This window comes from Anolis carolinensis, chromosome 1 (assembly GCF_035594765.1).
Source record: "Anolis carolinensis isolate JA03-04 chromosome 1, rAnoCar3.1.pri, whole genome shotgun sequence".
Taxonomy (NCBI): Eukaryota; Metazoa; Chordata; class Lepidosauria; order Squamata; family Dactyloidae; genus Anolis; species Anolis carolinensis.
Genome location: NC_085841.1, coordinates 72,445,203 through 72,450,827, shown reverse-complemented (window position 1 = coordinate 72,450,827; position 5,625 = coordinate 72,445,203).

The following is a 5,625-nucleotide window of genomic DNA, read 5'->3' as shown; positions in this document are numbered from 1 at the left end:
ACCGCCTCCCTCCTTCTCGCTTTTCCCCCTCAGCCGCTTGGAACTTCAACTCCCAGAAGCCTTTGCCAGTCTGTCCAAGGAGCAGGAATTCTGGGAAATGAAGTCCAAACTACAGGGAAGCCACAAACACTGCTCGGTGCTGTGGGAGCCTGGGATCCGTAGTTTGGCGGGGAACCAGTCCTCCTCGGCAAAGAAGGCTCCAGAAAGGCCACACAAAACTACAATTCCCAGAACCCCATCGCACTGAGTCAAAAGTGGGGCCAAGCTGGATCCGCTCTACAGTGTGGCACCCGAGATGATCTTGGAAAGCATAAATGTTGGCACCTCCCAAAATTGGTTCTTTCTTGTATATGTGTGTAAATGTATGTTGTGTGTGTTTGAACATACACACACACAAACACTTCGAGGGAAACAGTAATGAAATATAATACCATACAGTTCAATTGTAAAACTCAGGTATATTATAAAAATGCATACAGTAAGAATGAGCTTTCAAAAATTTAATATTGACCTAAGGGTTAATTTTTGCTGTCATTACAGAGGACCACTTCACCTAGCAACAGCCAAAACATCATTTAGCAACAGCCAATCCAATGACATCACAGAAGGCCACTTCACCTGGCAACAGCCAAGTCATCACTTAACAATGGCAGTTCCAATGACATCACAGGCCACTTCACCTGGCAGCAGCTGATTCATCACTTAGCAATGACAGTTTCAGTGCCATCAAATAAGGCCACTTCACCTGGCAACAGCCATCCAGTGACATCACTGAAAAGGCCACTTCACCTGGAAACAGCTGATTCATCACTTGGCAACAGCAGTTCCAGTGCCATCAAGGAAGGCCACTTCATCTGGCAGCAGCCAGTTCATCACTTGGCAACAGCAGTTCCAGTGCCATCAAGAAAGGCCACTTCATCTGGCAACAGACAATCCAGCGACATCACAGAAGGCCACTTCACCTGGCTACAGCCAATTCAACACTTAGCAACGGCAGTTCCAGCGACATCACAGAAGGCCACTTCACCTGGTCACAGCCAATTCATCACTTAACAATAGTAGTTCCTGTGCCATCAAAGAAGGCCACTTCACCAAGCGACAGATAACTCAGTGCCATCACAGAAGACACTTCACCTGGCAACAGCCAATTAATCACTTGGCAACAACAGTTCCAGTGATGTCATAGAAGGCCACTTCATCTGGCAACAACCTTTGTGGTACAAGCAAACAAACATACATACTTTGATAGAAATACATACACAACACAAATATAAACACACACAAAAACACATACAGAGGGAAACAGCAACAAAATATACACCACTGAGAAACAAATTATCCAGATGAAATTGAAAAGAAATATAGTATAATATAAAACAAGCCCACCAACACATGTAATAAAAGTATACAATATTATAGAACGGTATTAAACTGAAATTCTTAGAATTTTTTTTGGAGGGGGGAGTTTGTACTTGAGATTTAAACCGAACGAGGGAACTTGCTTTTCAGCACATGCGTACAAGTTTAGTTTTTGCTAGCTATGCCTTTACCAAGGCAGCTTTTATATGCCAAGACACTTCCTCCGGCAGAAAGGCATGGCTTCAGCGACGCCATTTTAACTCGTCTTTGAAGTGACTCCCTTCTACAGGCAAGGCGGGCTGTGATTGCTGAATTGCTAGAGAGCCCAACAAGGAAATAAGTTATTTAATGTATTTTGCTAGCCTTGTCTAATGTAAATTAAGGTGCTTTCTGCTAGGGCAAATCAACCCAACCATCATTTTATTTATATCGTATTTCCCCAAAAGAAGGGACAAAAGGCAACTTAATGCTGTATTATATGGTCAGTATAGACCAGGCAATTTAGAATCAGACTAACAAAAATGAGGAAAATACACAGACCAATTAAATATGATCTTTAATATAATATAATATAATATAATATAAATATGAGTGACTATTAGTCGCAACGTTTATAGACCACTACATATAGGAGCCTCCGGTGGCACAGGAGGTTAAATCGCTGAGCTGCTGAACTTGCTGACCAAAAGGTTGGAGGTTCGAATCCGGGGAGCGGGGTGAGCTCCCGCCATTAGCCCCAGCTTCTGCCAACCTAATAGTTCAAAAACATATAAATGTGAGTAAATCAATAGGTGGCGGACATCCATCCAGTTGATGAAAACAAGACCTGGAGCTGACTGTAGTTCAGATCACGAACTTCTTATTGCAAAATTTAGAATCAGACTAAAGAGAATGGAGAAAATACACACACCAATTAGATATGATCTCACAAATATTCCTAGTGAATATGCAGTAGAGGTGAAGAATAGATTTCAGGGACTAGATTTAATAAATAGAGTCCCAGAAGAACTATGGACAGAAGTCCACAACATTGTTCAGGAGACAGCAACAAAGTATGTCCCAAAGAAAAAGAAAACCAAGAAGGCAAGATGGTTGTCTGCTGAGACACTGGAAGTAGCCCAAGAAAGAAGGAAGGAGAAAAGAAACAGTGATAGGGGGAGATATGCCCAACTAAACGCACAATTGAAGAAGTTAGCCAGAAGAGACAAGGAACTATTTTTTAAACAAGCAATGCATGGAAGTGGAAGAAGACAACAGAATAGGAAGGACAAGAGACCTCTTCCAGAAAATCAGAAACATTGGAGACAAATTTCAGGCAAAAATGGGCATGATCAAAAACAAAGATGGCAAGGACCTAACAGAAGCTGAAGAGATCAAGAAAAGATGGTGAGAATATACAGAAGATCTGTACAGGAAGGATAATAGAGGATAGCTTTGATGGTGTGGTGAGTGAACTAGAACCAGACATCCTGAGGAGCGAGGTTGAATGGGCCTTAAGAAGCATTGCTAATAACAAGGCAGCAGGAGACGACGGGATCCCAGCTGAGTTGTTTAAAATCTTGAAAGATGATGCTGTCAAGGTGATGCATGCCATATGCCAGCAAATATGGAAAATACAAGAATGGCCATCAGATTGGAAAAAATAAATTTATATTCTCATACCAAAGAACGGAAACGCTAAAGAATGCTCAAACTTCTGTACAGTGGCACTTATTTCCCATGCCAGTAAGGTAATGCTCAAGATCCTGCAAGGCAGACTCCAGCAATACATGGAGCAAGAGTTGCCAGATGTCCAAGCTGATGACCGAGGCGCCAGCTTTCAAATTGATTTGAACCCGCAGCGGAGAGTTCCGCAGATCCATCACCTAAGGAACGGAGCGGGACCGCAGCAGACTATTGTTAAAAGATCTTTTTTTTCTTCACTTTCCCCTTCCCTGAACTATGTAACAAATCCCCCAATAAAAGTAGCATTCATTTTTAACAGTAACACTCTCTACCTGGTTATTTTGTGTCTTTCCCTGACTCCTTCTTTTGCACGCAGTCTCTCTCTCTCTCTATCTAACACGTCCGTCCTTTTAACTCTGGCTGAGGCTCCTCCGCCATAGATTAATACGGCGGGCGATACAAATTGGCTCATATCTTTATCAAAATTACCCCTAGCACACTCCTCTTTTAGTCCTAACCCTTCCTAAGGCTCCTGACTCAAGGACCACCAGCGGAACCAAAATCGGTCCAGTTCTCGGCACCTCATCAGCTGACTGTCAAACGGAACCGACTGCTCTTTTCAAGCCGGACTGCTCTCTTCCAGCCTTATCCCGGACTTTCCTCTCCCCGCGACCCGCGGGATGGTTTTTCAGAGATCACTGGTCCCTTTCTGCGAACTGTGGATGGGGGGATCGCTCTCCCGCTGGGGAGACATAGTTCTCCAAGGACCTTCACCCTCTCTACAGCTGCCAGGAGGGTGCCTTCATAATTTTATGAATGAGAGGGACACTCTTCCCAGACCTACCCCTCAACTTATGAAATCCTATATTTCCAAAGACTGCAACCCACATGTACCTCTTCCCCATGCTATTTCTATGAATTCCTTCCACCACAGATTAACTCTTTTCCCAATGTATCCGTGAATTTTCATATTCTATGTACCTGGACACCCTCATGAATCACTGTTGTATGAATTTCTAATCGTTGGGCTAACTTCATGAATTGTGAAATCATGCTGCTAAAACTCCACTTTTATGAATTTCCATATTGGGTTCCCCAGATGTTGTGAACTTCGTTCTTATCAAATGTTTTCAATTGTTTATATCATTCATGATTCCCCTTTATGCAATGTAACCCACCTTTATGGATTCTCCCTTATTTCCTTGAAATCTATCTATCTGCCTATATGTATTTGTACTCCTTGGGATCCCCGGAAAATATGTATTTTTCCCAGCAGGGTTTATATTCCAACTTTATTTTATTTTTCATTTTATTTCATATAATTGTCAAATCATGAAATCAAATAGGAAATATTTTGAACTCAACCTGAACTCCAGAGCCCATCCTAGTTCCTATGACCCAGGCTTCCCTTCCAAAAACAAAAGGATAATCCGCCACTGCTTAACCCAATCAAATTCAGATTGCATGAACAATATAGGGCTTGAGTCGCCGAATTCGGAGTATTGACCTAAAGGTGATTCGCCCCCAAGGCAAACATTGTCATATCTCCTCCAAAAGAAAATCCAGGACACCTCAGGAAGGCGCCCTGCAGAGCCTGTCAATTTTGGCCCATCACCACCCATCTCTACTTCCACCTCTGACACCCCAAGGCATATCTAAAATCTGTATACGTGACAGGAACCCTTGATTGCTGTCATTAATCCCTTTAGAAATCGGCCGGGCAGGAATTAATCCGATCTTTCCTGCTCAGTCACTTCATTGTTTCAGTAACTCCCGCCTTCTCCTCCCTGATTGGCTCGAGTGGGGACAAAAAGCAGCTCCCTATTGGGCCAACAGAGCAAGGCGGGAAACGAAAGCCCGCCTCGTTCAACCTTCTAGCCTACCAGCGATCAGATGGGCGGGGGAGTGGGGCGGGAAATTCAAAGGGCTGTCAGACTGAAACTTTGTATAAATATGGCTTTATTTTGGTTATGTGGTACCCTAGTAGACTGAATGATCACTACTAGAGTCCTTTTCAGCTGAATCGCTCAATAAAGACTCCTTGGCGGATCTTCCTTCAACTTTGGCGGACCTTCTTCATTTCGGCTTCAGGTTGTATTGCGGCTCATATTTCCTATTGGCTCCGCCAAGGTCCGTTCTCTCAGGACCGGATCGGGACTCTCCTTAAGGGCCCGATCCCCTAAAGCGCGGTCGACAACAAAGCTGGGTTCAGAAAAGGCAGAGGAATGAGAGACCAAATCGCCAATATCCGCTGGATAATGGAGGAAGCCAGGGAATTTCAGAAAAATATCTATTTCTGCTTTATTGACTATTCTAAAGCCTTCGACTGTGTGGACCATAATAAACTGTGGCATGTTCTTGGTGGTATGGGGATACCAAGTCACCTTGTTTGTCTCCTGAGAAATCTGTATAAAGACCAAGTAGCCACAGTAAGAACAGACCACAGAACAACAGACTGGTTCAAAATTGGGAAAAGAGCACGGTAGGGCTGTATACTGTATGCAGAACACAACATGTAATGTGCGGGGCTTGATGAATCCAAGGTTGGAGTTAAAATTGCTGGAAGAAACATTAACAACCTTATGTATGCAGATGATACCA